At 30.4% G+C, this 12,952-nt stretch overlaps 1 long non-coding RNA gene across 1 annotated transcript; it reads left to right on the top strand.

Annotated features, from left to right (window-relative positions):
* Positions 1–1,927: 1,927 nt before the first annotated feature.
* LOC145938964 (uncharacterized) lies at positions 1,928–8,793 on the top strand. Its single transcript, XR_014425768.1, has 6 exons — positions 1,928–2,054; positions 3,520–3,636; positions 7,725–8,022; positions 8,134–8,206; positions 8,306–8,582; positions 8,757–8,793. It is a non-coding gene; the product is annotated as an uncharacterized LOC145938964 (long non-coding RNA).
* The last annotated feature ends 4,159 nt before the right edge of the window (positions 8,794–12,952 follow it).

Below are 12,952 nucleotides of genomic sequence, written 5' to 3'. Positions count from 1 at the left end.
TATATAACAAGTTAAAAAATTTGTACGCTGGTATGCTGATGGTACCATCATAATGTGCGTTTAATGTACAGTTGAAATATATATATGATTAATTTTTGGCTCGCTTTAAACAATTGAAAATTAAAATTTTTAAACCTCGGATCCCATACGACGCGAGTTCATTTTACGTATATTAGATCAAAAAGTTTGTACGCTGGTATGCTGATGGTACCATCATAATGTGCGTTTAATGTACAGTTGAAATATATATATGATTAATTTTTGGCTCGCTTTAAACAATTGAAAATTAAAATTTTTAAACCTCGGATCCCATACGGCGCGAGTTCATTTTACGTATATTAGATCAAAAAGTTTGTACGCTGGTATGCTGATGGTACCATCATATAGTGCAGTCAATGTAAAGTTAATATATATGAAAGAATAATTTTTGGCTCGCTTTAAACAATTAAAAATTAAAATTTTTATACCTCGGATCCCATACGGCGCGGATTCATTTTACGTATATTAGATCAAAAAATTTGTACGCTGGTATGCTGATGGTACCATCATAATGTGCATATAATGTACAGTTGAAATGTATATTTGATTAATTTTTGGCTCGCTTTAAACAATTGAAAATTAAAATTTTTAAACCGCGGATCCCATAAGGCGCGGATTCATTTTACGTATATTAGATCAAAAAGTTTGTAGGCTGGTATGCTGATGGTACCATCAAAATGTGCAGACAATGTACTGATAAAATATATGAAAGATTAATTTTTGTGTCGCTATAAAATATTGAAAATTAATATTTTTAAACCGCGGACCCCATACGGCGCACAATTATCAGCTGATTTCTCTCAAAAAATATTAATAGAGTTTAATGTACTATAACATTTTATTTATAACATTATTTTATAATTTCTATTACATATACTATTATTTTAAAATTTAATTACCAAATTAACGCTTTAATCAGTTGATTTCTGTGAAAAAATATTAATCGAGTTTAAACAAATTTTATATTATTTTTTAATAAACAAAACCGAAGAATGGCGCGCGCGTAGCGCGCGCTTTTGTTGTTCTAGTCTATTAAAAAATTAATGACGGTCATATAAATATATATAGATTAAAGATTATATATGGACAATAAGTAAGTTATATAATGTAATAAGTAGTTATAAGTGTAAGTTATATAATGGACTATAGATTAATAATATAGGGTACATATACAATTTTTAATTAATTATAGAAAATATAGAGATATTTTAATTGTTATTTTTCTATTAACTTATTATTTGATATATAATTTGATCGCATTATATATTTTCTGAAAAAATCTATATAAATTTTATTGAGACATTTATAATCTTCTTCAAATATTTTACACTTAATTTTCGATACTATTTATTCATTATAATTTATATTCTGTTTTATAAAGAAATTAAATGTGTAAATATTGGTTAATTTGATGTACAAAATTTAACATTGGCTCTTTTAAAACCAAGCCACAGATTTGCTGTGCATCCACGATTGTTCATTAGTAATACACTATCGCATTATCTTCCTCGTTAAACGAATTTGTTACTAATTAACTAACTAACTAAAATATTTCTAATCAGTATACTAACAATGACTAGTATAATTTGTCTAATTGTCGGCATTGATAATGAATAATGAGCGTTATAAGATTCTCGATTAAATAAAAAAGAAAAAATAAAGACAAACATGAATATATAAATATAAAATCTGAATTAATTTTTGTTTCCGTGCAGTAAAAAAGTGAGAAAAATTAGGTCAAAGGTTAAATTGTGAAGAGGTTAAGGATGAATAGAATGCGCGTTAATTTTCATTGTTTAATTATAATTCCTATTATAGAGGAAAAAATGCGGACTAATGAGCGGTAGCAGCTTAAATGCAGTTGAGCGAGCGCTAGTATTCATGTGGACGGCTACTAAGCAACACGTGCGTGGCGCAAGAGAAAATTCACGAAAAAAGAAAGGAAGGAAAAAGGCATTATTTTTTTCGTTACTCTACGAAACTAGCATCGATAACAACTATAATGACCTACAAATGTAAGTGGACATGCTTTCTTTATACGAATCAAAGTTTTGAAGTGTCGAAACTTGTAAAACACGAGACACTCTCGATAGTTTGTTAGGTTAGAACGAAGAGGTTAGAACGCGCTGGATTATTAAATTATCGATACATAGAAAAAGTAAATTGTCTTAAATATATATTACATAAATGGTACAATGTCTCAATTCCCATCACGTTTCTTAAAAATTGTACGATGTTTTAAAGTCGATCGTGTATCTAACCTAATCAAACATTACGGCTTCGCGTTTCGTTTTCTTGTAAAAACGTCGATTATTAACAATGACAATAGCAACTACCATAACTTTATCCATCGACTTGTAAAATCTAGGCTATTGAATACATTCATATCGTTTTTCGATAAATTTCAGAACATCGTTATTCGATAAAACAAGCGATTCAAAGGAATCGCTGAAGCATTTTCCTTCCATTTAAAGAGCACTTAGCTGTCACAAAGCGGTCCGTTCTTGCGATTATAGTGCGAAATTATATCTCTCGAATGAATGAGAATAATAAACGCGATGGTAAAGGTTCTATTTTTCAATCGGGCTTTGTTTCATGTTTTCTCGCGAAGGAGATATTCTGTGTCGCGTATACGCGTGTAATAAAGAATGCACACTGTGTGTGTGTAACTTTAAAAATCTATACATTACATATAATATCACGTCAACGTAATGTCAAATATTTTTTTCTGAGCGGTACATTACTGAATAAGAAGGACCGAAATAGTTACAAGTTTAATTCACGATATATAATTTTGCATTACAAATTTTAATATATGCAACCGCATTTGTATACTGTTTTAAAACCTGTCTTTATATTTATTTTCAAATAATCTTATGGATTTCAAGTGAAACAATATTGTTACGGATCATCGCCGGCATTTAAAAATATAAAAATATTTAACATGACACGTTACGTGTACATACGTCACATTGTACCCAACTTCACTCAATCGTGCAAGCGTCGTGTCGATTAGTCTGTGTCGCGCATCATCGGTGTAAAGTTTCGATCACTTCGCGTCTTTGCATCCGGTTCCGGGTGAATTTCGCGCACAAACAGATGTCAGGAGCCGAATACAGCAGCCGATGATTATCTCAATATATTAATCATTAATCAGTCCAACCGTCATATATTGGTTATTCGTACATTGTTCGCGCGCAATTATACTAATCATCGCAAGACAAATGTTCAAGTTTCGTGCAATTCGCACATCTAATAAGAGCGTCTCGAATATTATCTAATTTTGAATGTAAATCTAATCGAATTTCAATCGAGAGACTGTCCAAATTGATTTGATTGAAACTACAATCAAATTAGCAGGCAGCATATTCCATTACTTTTACTTATGTTTAGTGTTATAAATTTAATATTTATATTTGAAAAATTTATATTTGAAAGATTTTTAGAAAATAATTTTAATATATTTTTATGTTATTTTAGATTTTGGAGTAGTTGCCTATAATGGACAGAATTTTTCCGATGAATGATGGACGTATAAAGCCAGCTACTAAACTTTTTTAACTTTTTCCATGCATCTTGATACAACCTATACATCGGGTAAGTTTTAATAATTAATTTATTTATAATCGGAACAGTTTTAATTAATTATTTAAATGAAATCTAGTTATGAAATTATTTATTCGAAACGTCGAAGAATTAAAATAGACTTCGTTTTGATTTTTATAACATTTCTTCGCGTGCCAAACTAGTATGTAATTAAACAAAGTACATATTGTATGCAATATATATCATCTAATTTTACATCTCGTCATGAACAGTCGTATTCATCAAATCATATCATTCTCATTCATAACTTTCTCTGAGACTATATATGAGAGTACATATAAACTTAAAATAATTTATTTTGTGCGTCCGCGTGATCGTTCAAAGCGATGCCGTTTTAATGCTAAATAAAACTAATAGGAAAGAGACTAAGAAATTTTGCGTTATGCGCAACATTCTTTATTTATATTAGAACAACACAAGCGCATACTACACGCGTGCCATTTTTTCATTTTATATTTAAAAGAATTTAATATTATTAAATAGATTATATATAGTTTATTTAAACTCGAATAATATTTTTTGAAAAATCAGCTTATTAAGATGTTAAATTGCTAATTAAATTTGAAAATAAAAATATGTTATAAGAATTAAAATAATAATATTGTAAATAATATGTTATAATATCTTATTTTTGATTATTATTTTTTGATAGAAATCAGCTGATAACTGTCAAAAAATATTAATAGAGTTTAAAGAACTATAACATATTTTATTAACACTTTAATCAGCTGATTTCTGTCAAGAAATATTAATAAAAGTTACTTTGCTAATTAAATTTTAAAATAACAATATATGTTAAAAATATTAAAATAGTAATATATTGTAAATGATATGTTATAATACCTCATTTTTGATTGATATTTTTTGACAGGAATCAGCTGATACCTGTCAAAAATAATAAACAAATTTAAAATATTATAACATGTTATTTCAAACATATTATTATTTTAATTTTTATAATATCTTATTATTTAAAATTTTAAATAGTAAAATAACGCCTTAATCAGCTGATTTCTGTCAAAAAATATTGATAAAGCGAAAACTTACTAATTAAATTTTAAAATAATAAATTATTCTAAAAATTAAAATAATATAATATGTTGTAAATAATATGTTATAATACTTTAAACTCGATTATTATTTTTTACAATTATCAGCTGATTTCTGCTAAAACATAATCGCAGATAAGGTATTATTTTAATAATATATATTTTAAATAATATGTTATAATACCTGTATAATAAACTTTAATAATTTTAACATATTATTATTTTAAAACATAATTAACAAATTAACGCCTTATATATTTTAAAATACGAATAAAATATTATATTTTATATAATAAAAATATAAAATTTAAAATATATTTTATTTAAAATACATAATATAAATCTGCGGTGTTCGCGGCGACTGAACAGAGTTCATGACAACATAGTGCCGATTTTTAATTTTTTAAAACGAGTGAAATATACATCACATATACGAGTATATTTCGATATTACAATGTTTGCGGATTAATTTTGTACAAAAAACATACGAGCGTACAAATTATTTTATTTAATATATACGTAATATAAGTCTACGTTGTATATAGAGTTCGTGGTTACAAAGTATCAATATTTAAAATTTTAAAAGAAGTCAAAAATTTATCGCTTGTATATTTCGATACTACACTGTTTGCAGATTATTACTATATCTTAAACATGTGAGCGTACAAATTCTTTATTTAATGTACGAAACAAAAGTATGCACCATATAGGATCCGCGGCTATAAAGTATCGATTTTTAATATTATAAAGAGAACCAAAGATTAGTCACTTGTTTTTTTTCATAGTACATTTTATGCAGATTACTTTTATACCAAACAGATTCGAGTGTACAAATTTTTTTGTTTAATACACATAATATACTTCTGCGTTTCATAGAGTCCGCGGCTATAAAATATCGATTATTAATATTCTTAAAAAAGCCAAAAATTCATCACTTTGTTTAAATAGTACATTGCATACAGATTACTTTTATACCAAACAAATTCGAGGCTACACATTTTTTCATTTAATACACATAATATAAGTCTGCGTTTTATGTGGTCCGCGAATATAAAATATCGATTTTTAATATTTTAAAGACAACCAAAAATTAGTCATTTATTTTTTTTAATAGTACATTTGATGCAGATTACTTTTATATCAAATAGATTTGAGCGTTCAAATATTTTTGTTTAATACACATAATATAATTTTTAATAGTTGTAATTTGCATACAATATGCTGTTAAAAAATCAAACAATTTATATTTGGCCTTCTTTAGAATATTAAAAATCGATACTTTATAACCGCAGACCATATATAAAACGCAACCTTTTATTATGTGTATATTAAATTGAAAAAGTTTGTACGCTCGATTTTTTTTGGTATAAAAGTAATCTGCAAAGAATATATTACTGAAAAAACCAAACGATGAATTTTTGACTCCTTTTAAAATGTTAAAAATAAATACTTTATAACCGCGGATCCTATAAGACGCAATCTTTTATTATGTGTATTAAATTGAAGAAGTTGGAAGCTCGATCTTTTTGGTATAAAAGTAATTTCCAAAAAATATACTACTGATATATTAAAAATCAATCATTTATAGCCGCGGAACCTATAAAACACAGATTTATATTATGAGTATTAAATTGAAAAAGTTTGTAGGCTCAAATCTGATTGATATAAAAGTAATCTGCATACAATGTACTATTGAAATAAACAAACGATAAATTTCTGGCTTTTTTAAAAATATTAAAAATAAATACTTTATAACCGCGAACCCTATAAAACGCAACCTTTTATTATGTGTATTAAATTAAAGAAGTTTGTACGCTCGATTCTTTTTGGTATAAAAGTAATCTGCAAAGAATATACTAATGAAAAAAACAAACGATGAATTTTTGGCTCCTTTTAAAATATTAAAAATAAATACTTTATAACCGCGGACCCTATAAAACGCAACCATTTATTATGTGCATTAAATTAAAGAAGTTTGTACGCTCGATTCTTTTTGGTATAAAAGTAATCTGCAAAGAATATACTACTGAAAAAAACAAACGATGAATTTTTGGCTCTCTTTAAAATATTGAAAATAAATACTTTATAACCGCGGACCCTATAAAACGCAACCTTTTATTATGTGTATTAAATTCAAAGAGTTTGTACGCTCGATTCTTTTTGGTATAAAAGTAATCTGCAAAGAATATACTACTGAAAAAAACAAACGATGAATTTTTGGCATTTTTTAAAATATTGAAAATAAATACTTTATAACCGCGGACCCTATAAAACGCAACCTTTTATTACGTGTATTGAATTGAAAAAGTTTGTACGCTCGATTCTTTTTGGTATAAAAGTAATCTGCAAAGAATATATTACTGAAAAAACCAAACGATGAATTTTTGACTCCTTTTAAAATTTTAAAAATAAATACTTTATAACCGCGGACCCTATAAGACGCAATCTTTTATTATGTGTATTAAATTGAAGAAGTTTGTACGCTCGATTCTTTTTGGTATAAATGTAATCGTAACTGATTTCTGCCAAAAAATATTAATCGCAGATAAGGTATTATAATATATTATTTACAACATATTACTATTTTAATATTTTTTACTTATTGTTATTTTAAAATTTAATTAGCAAATTAACGCTTTAATCAGCTGATTTCTGTGTAAAAAATATTAATATAGCGTTAATTTGTTAATTAAATTTTAAAATAATAATATATTAAAAATATTAAACTAGTAATAATATGTTGTAAATAATATGTTATAATACCTTATTCTTGATTAATATTTTTTGACAGGAATCAGCTGATAACTGTCAAAAATATTATAACATATTATTTAAAACATTTTAGTATTTTATTACATTATAATTTTTATAACATATTATTTTAAAAATTAATTAGCAAATTAACGCTTTAATCAGCTGATTTGTCAAAAAATATTAATAAAGCTAAAATTTGCTAATTAAATTTTAAAATAATATGTTATAAAAATTAAAATAGTAATATTTTATTTTATTTTATTTTATTTGTTACAGGTAGCATTGCTGATAAGCTGCGCACCAGTTGAACTGCGAGATTCTCGAGTGTCGATCGGACGTTGATTCGTGTGATTATATAGTTTTCGCATCGTTATTTTTCATTGCGCAATGTACGCGAAATACGCGTGCGATTCACGCGTTGCGTCGGGAATGCCGTGTAAAGTTTCGCGTGTCGGGAGTGCCGTGTAAAGTGTCGGGCGATCGTAATTATTCGTGTTTTCGTGAGTGTTACCATGAACCAAGAAAGGAGGAGGAGGCCCGAGGAGGCATCGGGCGACAGCGGAACAACTGTAAGGTATGCAAAATGAATATATAATATTTTTTTTAAGAAATACATAATTTTTGTTATATTTATTCAAGTATCTCTCTATATATGTATATATGTGTATTTTATTTGTTATTACAGGTAAGCATTAGTAATAAGAGAGGAGGAGAAAGAGGCCCGGAGAGGCATCGGGCGACACTGGGACAATTGTGAGGTAAGCAAAATAATTATATAATGACTCTTTTAAGAAACATATAATTTTTGTTTAAGTATCTCTCTCTCTATATATATGTGTATATTTTATTTGTTACAGGTAGCATTGCTGATGAGCTGCGTGCGAGTTTGACTGCGAGATTCGCGAGTGTCGAACGGACAATGATTCGTGCGATTATAGTTTTCGCATCGTTTTTTCTCATTGCGCAATGTACGCGAAATGTGCGTGCGATTCACGCATCGCGTCGGGAGTGCCGTGTAAAGTGTCGGGCGATTGTAATTATTCGTGTTTTCGCGAGTGTCGTGAGTGCTACCATGGACCAAGAGAGGAGGAGGAGGCCCAGGGAGGCATCGGGCGACATCGGGGCAACTGTGAGGTATGCAAAATATCTAAAAACAATTTTTTTTTAACTGTATTGAGATATTCAACCGTTTCCAGACTTTCAAAACACCCTGTACACACACACACACACACACACACACACACACACACACACACACACACACACGTATATAATTTAATGTACATAATTTGAATATTTTGTTTTCAGATCAATGTGTGTGCTGTGTACTACAACCCTTTGTTACACGGTATCGGTGAGTGAGAAATTGTTTATATCAAGTTAAAAATATTATAATATCTCTTTCTAAAAACGGCATGTTAAGTCCATTCTCGCAAGTATTGTTCCATCTTTTCCGCGATGCTTATTGACTGTTTCGCATTGTGCGTTATATTCGTAGCATCGAGAGGTTGTCATCTCGAGAGTTAGTAATTTGACAGTTTGTTTAAAATAAAATTAAATAAAATAATAAGTTTTAAATAATATGTTATAATACTTTAAACTCGATTAATATTTTTGATAGCTATCAGCTGATTTCTGTCAAAAATATTAATCGAGTTTAAACTATTATAACATATTATTGAAAACATTATTATTTTATTTAATTTTATTTTAAACAAATTGTCAAACTGCTAACCCTCGCAATGACAGTCTCTCGATGCTACGAATATAACGCACAACGCAAATCGAGACAGCCAATCAGCATCGCGGAAAAGAGGCATGCAATAAACAATACTTGCGAGAATCGATGTAACATGCCTTTTTTAGAAACGGATAAGTCCGAGAGAAGATCTGACGCGGTCGAAGATAAAACCATGAATCCGTGTGACGGAAGTAAAGACAGGCATACCACGAAGGTAGTCATTGTAAACTGTCTGTCTGCAGACTGTCGGCAGACAGAATGACAGAAGTAAAAGTGCTTTTCGAGTAGCATACCCCTGGCTGGGTTCATTAGTAAACTGAAGTACCTTCGCAGAGCGCACGGCGTTAAGGGTCTTTTGTGCGAGGGTGCGCTATTCGCGATAACTCTCTCTCGTCCCTTACGTTCTCTCTTCAGCCCCCTTTGCCAAGTACACGCGGTCCTTCGCTATTGTGCCTCTCACGCACAATTCAGATAATTCGCGACTACGCCGAAATGTCTATGCAAATCGGGAGACGCGGTAGTATGATGTTAGGAAAAAAAAACAGCTGAATAAGAAAGATTGCTCGCATTTTTATCACGTTCTTATTTTAATTCACTTTTGAATCGCATTGATCGTACAGCAAAATCATGAGAATCTTAGAGCAAAAATAATAAGACGCGAGTCTCTTTGTCCGACCGCCAAATAAACTTTGAATATTGATAATTATGTCGAGCTCTCGAAATATTTAACATAAAATGCACACAGGGACATTTGCAGAAACAATATTAACATCGAAAAAGCATTTTACGAAACCGATAATAACTTTACTCATTTAAAAATGATGGTCGGTAGAAATCCAATATTCGTCGAATGGGGGGAAACAATTCCGGGAATGTGCCTGAATAGAGAAATAATTACTACGAAATTACGAAGCGATGGCACATCGACGACAATGCCGCCGTTGTGACGAAGCTGAACAATTAATATTGCATTGCGCGCCGGCTCGGCGGTTTTGAAAGGGCGAAAAAGGGCGGAATATGACTGGCACGCGCGTGTGCGAGAACGCCAACACATTTTCGCTCATCTACAATGAGCGTAGGGATACTTTGTATGCGCATCGATAGGTTTGTGTATTCCATAAGAATGTCATTGTCGTCGACGCTTTGTGAAATAATCCCCATCAAATTTGGATTCGAACTTCACCGAACTGAACCGAGAGAACAGATTGTTTGCCGAAAGTATGTATGTTCTTAAGTATATATATTAATTGCTGCCTTTAGCGAGAGTAATTTACTTCGTCGTCATTTCCTTTGTCGCGACCAGAAATTAATCTAACTTTTATAGAATTTAATCTTATTAACGGAAAGTCTTATTGTTAGATGCAAATTAATACGATAATGGTAGTATATATGATACCATTTATTTTGTGAGAATGTGAATAATATTAGTTAATTTTTTAATACATGAAAAACACTCGTGTTAAATTTTTAAATGCTATTTAAGAGTATTTTTTTCAATATACGCACATATACAATCTCAATTTTGAAAGAAAGTTATTTGGAAAGTTATTATTATTTTTTACTTTAACACTATATTTAATCAAAAAACAACATTATCCTTTAAAAGACAACTTAAAATCTATGCTCCAAATTATTTTCGCAGTATCAATTTTGCCCGGTGTCCGTTTCTAATTATAGTCTCTACCAGATTCATTTCACTCCCGGTGCAGCGAGCATGATTGTTTCTCTGTGCACGCGGCAACTGTAATTGCCGAGGAAAATCGGGTTAACGTGGCAACGAGACCGCGACACGAAGTATAGTGTAATGGCGCTTCGGTGTAATTATTAGTCGAACAGGAGAGATAATCAGCCGCGAACGTACGACAAGCGTACTTAACCCGGTTAACTCTTTCATAATTCGTCGCGCGTCAGAGTTCAACGAGTTTACGAGAGCGGTTTTTGCGAAGTCTTGTTTGCAACGGACTGATGCGTTTTACGCGTGTTCCCTGACACGTTGTTGTTCCAACGATACTGCAATAAATCAATTAGAAATCCAGTGACTATTTTAGCTACTCGTATATAGTTTATTGTCTAAAATTTATAGATTCAGTAAAATAATACATTCGTAAGCTGTTGGTGCATTATTCAAAGAGTTTAATGTGTATTAATTGATTTAATAGAGTTATTGTATAATTAAACACCAAAAGACTAAACGTTCGTATAGCTTGCTGACAGATTAAAAGCGATATTTATCGTTTCACGTCGGGAGTGAGTCGAATAATAAATTTAAAGTGCTCTAACTAAATTTATTTAATGCAGATTGCCCGTGTATGTGTATGTACGCGTGTGTGGGGTGTAAATACTAACGATAAATTTCAATAAAATTTATCGGCCACTCGGCAATATCAAATCAATGTCAGCTATTGGTGCTGCATGAACTCTGATCGCAAATATTGCGACCAAACAATATTTAAACTTTAAACAAATTTTTATGCAAATAAACATTTTTATATATATAGACTTGCAAATACAATACAGTGCACACAATTTATTAAATTCATTTACCAATTAAATATTCTGTAAATTAAAATTTAAAATTTTTTTATACATATAATATCTTATATATCGAAAAATAAAAATTTTTTAAACGTGGTTTTTCACGCTGTGCAAATGCAAATTGGCTTATAACATAACTCATCGTGTCGCGACCTATTTATCGATTGCGTGTAGAGAAAATGTACGATCGGCTCTGATTGTTCGAAAATTGAGTTAACATATGGAGCGATCGCGTGTTCACGTATATACGTCGAAATAATAAAACGGTCATGAAACAATCAGCCACTGTAACGATCAACGATGCGGCGGTGCGTTGCCGCTGTTTCCAATCATTATCGGCTGTCCGCACCGAGCTCTCCCGCGATCGGCTAATTTCGGCAGAAACGCGGGTCTCTCCCGACTCAATTTCGTCGCCCGAAAATCAGTTCCCTCCAGCTTTTCCTGACCGATTCGCCCAGCGCACGAATCTCATAAAACTTTAAATTACGCATTAGCAAATGTAGCGTAGCCCGATCTCGAAAGTACGCTCACCCGATTAAATATTTAATTCCAACTAAATAAAACTGTGTATCTCTTGTTGAACAAACACGCACACGTGTTGGTGAACATGTTGTGTATCATTGAGCAATATTATTTTTACGGTATAAATTGATAAAAATATCAAATACGCGATGTTCTTCCTATTCCATACATAGAACGGATTTAAAAGATGATAAACTCAATCACTAGCGGATCCTGGGGGGGGGGGGGGGTTTAAATCCCCCCCTTGCAAATTAAAAGAAACAGTTTTGCTGAATTTGTTTAAAAAATATAAATAAAGAAAAACAAACATTAAAGAGCTATCGACGTCAGGATCCGCTAGTGTATATATATAAGATATACTGTAAATTATACTTATTACGCATTCAAGGAGTTAAGTATAGATTAAGTCAGACATAGGACGAAATGATGACATAATTTCATTGCACGAAAGTAATTAGGTGAAATTCTTTATATCTATATAATATATATTATATAGATACAAAGAATTTCGCCTAATTATTTTTGTACAACAAAATTATCTCATCATTTCGTCGTATGTCTGACTTAATCTATACTTAATTCCTTGAATGCGTAATGAGTATAATTTCCAGTGTATCTTATACATACATATTGTATATATTATATAGATATAAAGAATTTCGCCTAATTATTTTCGTGCAACGAAATTATCTCATCATTTCGTCAT

The sequence above is a fragment of the Prenolepis imparis genome, unplaced genomic scaffold, assembly GCF_030444845.1.
Source record: "Prenolepis imparis isolate NDT839.2.m4 unplaced genomic scaffold, iyPreImpa1.0 SCAF_7, whole genome shotgun sequence".
Classification (NCBI taxonomy): Eukaryota; Metazoa; Arthropoda; class Insecta; order Hymenoptera; family Formicidae; genus Prenolepis; species Prenolepis imparis.
This window is presented reverse-complemented; position numbering and strand designations above follow the sequence as displayed.